Genomic DNA, 3,481 nt, shown 5'->3' with positions numbered 1-3,481 from the left:
TCCATTTTAATTAAAACTCAAAATCTTATAATAATTCAAACTCTTGCAATATTCTGATCGCTCCTATATATATGCATGTAATAATTTAAAATATCAATGTTATGTAATCAAGTGCTCAAAATGGTACGTCATCTATTGTTAATTTGATTAATCAAGCACAATTTTAATTTGAATTTGGCCTCCTAGAATAGACGAATGGTTTTCAAGTATCATCAATATAATAAGTTATAATGTCGTGTAATTGAGTGTCTCCAATCTAAACTATGTAGCAAGTTAGAATATTATCATATAATGAAATATATTTCATCTATGTAATAAGTTAGAAATGCCAGGTAACAATTTGTTAATTTGCTAGGATGTTCGAATGTTATAACATGTGTGATATGAATAATTGTTGCCTTCACTCAATATCTGAAGAAACATACATGTTCGATGTTATCCACATCCGGTTCGTTTCATATTCAGTACACATCTATTCGTATTCATAACCGAAACAATCCACATTCATAATTGTATCCGAGGCTATCCATGTTCAAATCTGAATCCTATAAAAAATATGAAAACAAATCAGTGATATCTGTCAGTATCTGATCCGTTTATATCCCTGCTTGTATGTATTATAGGCCAGTTGAGTGCCGCTCTTTGTAACTTCTTATTAACAAATTCTATATGAAAAACCTTGCGTATGATAAAAAATATTTAGATCGGAGGCTTGCCTCCTGTAGTTCCCAAATACAAGGGAAATTTTCAATTTATTTACACCTTCGAATTATCATAAAAATCAGATTTCCATCTTTCAACTACAAAACCGGGAACGAGAACCATCCAAATATTGAAACTAGGCAAATTTGGCCTCTTGGATGGTTTCAAAGGTGGTTTTTTATTTTGTAAAAATTAAAATTATTCAAATTTAAACTCAAAAATTCATAAGTAATTGATTTTAAATTATAAAAATTAAAATGGTTGCTAGCATTTTAAAAAATATAGCATATCCATTGACACACTTCTTGTCAATTATTCGGATCCAATTTTTTATATTCCTAGTATTTATTTGCTTGTAGAATGTCTATTATTCTTCAATAAATAAGATTTAAATAGAGCACCAACAATTCGGTTATATTTTTTAAAAAATTTTGGTACTAGTTTCATATTTTTTTGATTTAAAATAAATTAATTTTAATTTTTAGGTCCAAACAAAATTGTTATTTTGGTACCAGTTTTATATTTTCTCATTTAAGAAATATAAAACCACCTCCGAAATTATCCAAACTGCCAAATTCATCCCGTTTCGATAGTTGAATGACCTTTGTTATCCAATTTTGTAGTCGAATGTTGAAAATCAGATTATTATGCTAGTTCGATCGTGGAAATTATACATTTCCTTAATAACAATGCTGAACCTGCAGCTTTTATTGATATATACTATTTATATGTACCAAGTAACAAAATAGATCAATTGTTCTCAACGATTTCTTTAAGACTTTCCATTTGTGCTTATCATACCTTTTATCAACTTAATTTATGTTAGTTTTAATAGTAAATATAGAACATATTGCCTAATATGCTCGATCTGATGAACCAACCAATGTCCATAGACGCTACAGATGCTTTCGTACAATTATTGGCTCACTCAACTGTACAAAAGACCATCCGAAAATACAACATGGAGTATACGCCCTCAGTTGTGCTTATCTAAGCCATTCAGATGACGTTTCCAGATGTGTACCCCACACTCTTATCTTCATGTATTCCTGGAGTATTTCGAATTTCGGCTTGGACGAATTCTTTCCACCTAGGCCCCACAGCATCCATCCCCTTCTGGCCTTCTCCCTCTTCGGCTGCCCAGCCCACCACCCCCCCCCCCCCCCCCCCCCCCCCCCTCTCTCCGCCTTCACCATCCAAGCGAGCAGACTCCGACGAACCACCACAGCATCCATTCCCTCTCCCTCTCCGACTTCCTCTACCTCTCAGGCTTCCCATCTCCCTATCTCGCGAACCCTCGCCCGTTACTCTCCTCGTCTTTCAGCGGCGCTTCCGTGCTGCTGTCCGGGCCGTGCCCCGTCACCAATCCTTGCCGTCGACCTTGCCCCCAAGGACTATCCGCGCCCAACTCGCTTATCGCCTGCGATGCTGTCTGCAGTCTCCTCCCCTCGCCTCGTCATCTCCATGTTGCTGACCACGCGTGCCCCGACGCCGACCTCACCACCAACACCAAGGATGCCGTTAACCTTGCTCCCAAGGACGGCCCCGTGCCGAGCTCACTCCCAAGTTAGTAATTCGTCATCCTTCTTTACACTACATCTTGAGATCCAGATCCCGCCGCCCTCTTGTTATGAATTGGTTCATCTGCACCACTCATTCACCTGGTGTTCTTCAATCCCCTTCGACTCTACATTTTTGTCCCCATTTTTATTTTTTGATTTAGGTTTACCTGCTGATTTCGCCGCAATCGAGTTGGACTTGTATTCAGCTTTGTCATTGTCTTCTGTCATTTGAAATGATGGCTTTGGAAATAAACTGATATATTATGAATACCTGCAGGTTGCAAAACGGTGTTGCTGATTAGTCTGAACCCGAGGAGAGTACTACTGTACTAGCAAAATGATTTGAGGAACATTTACAGGGAAAGGTGATTATGACGCTTTGTAATCTCTTCACAGCCTACATTTTGATATGTTACCTTTGATAGTTTGATGTAGAGTGATTCATTGGATAGATTATGAGCATCTGTGTAACTAATTTTGCTATAGAATCTTCAGTAATTATGCCATCTTCATGTTTTCTCTTTTGCATCTGCAGACCTACTCAACACTTGTGCTGTTACAACTAGTTTTCCAAAGTCTAGTGCGTGAGTATTACAAGAATATGTGTGTGTGGGATTTACACAACCTTTATATGTCTTTTGAACTTACAAAAGAAGATTAGCATTATCATTTAACTTTTTAAAGTAAACTGAAGTTTAGTGCGTGAGTAATACTAGAATATTTGTACTACTATATTTCGTTGCTATAAGTTATAATAATATTGACTCCATGATATTATCCCTTTAATATTGTTTGGTTAATTTATTATGGTTTCCCCAGTGGAAGAAACCATATCCTAATATTAGTAGATTAATTAAGTACTAAACCATGGTTCTTTAGGACCAATGTCACTGTAGTTCTTTATGTTTAACAGTATTGCCATTTTTGTGTAGTTGTTTATGAGCAAACTATTAGCAATGTGACATCTGGTTCAATTATTCAAGATATGAAGGACCGGGGCATGTGTTCATTACAATGGTCTGGTTCAGTGTGACATTTAGTTAAATTTTATTTTGAGTTGTTCATTACAAATAAAATCTTTGAAGTATCATCGTTCAGTCATTAGTTAGAAAAAAATCTTTATTTAGACAGTAAAAGTATCTTTCGCCATGTTTCAATGTAAACAATTGTCTATGTGTTCAGGCCAAAGCATTAGGCAGCTGAAAGGTATTTAGGGC

At 36.2% G+C, this 3,481-nt stretch overlaps 1 long non-coding RNA gene across 1 annotated transcript; it reads left to right on the top strand.

The window, feature by feature from the left end:
• Positions 1-1,886: 1,886 nt before the first annotated feature.
• On the top strand, positions 1,887-3,033 carry LOC112896412. Its single transcript, XR_003229445.1, has 2 exons — positions 1,887-2,268; positions 2,542-3,033. It is a non-coding gene; the product is annotated as an uncharacterized LOC112896412 (long non-coding RNA).
• The last annotated feature ends 448 nt before the right edge of the window (positions 3,034-3,481 follow it).

This window comes from Panicum hallii, chromosome 6 (genome assembly GCF_002211085.1).
Source record: "Panicum hallii strain FIL2 chromosome 6, PHallii_v3.1, whole genome shotgun sequence".
Classification (NCBI taxonomy): Eukaryota; Viridiplantae; Streptophyta; class Magnoliopsida; order Poales; family Poaceae; genus Panicum; species Panicum hallii.
Note: the sequence above shows the minus strand (reverse complement) of the source record. Positions and strands in the feature narration are given on the sequence as shown.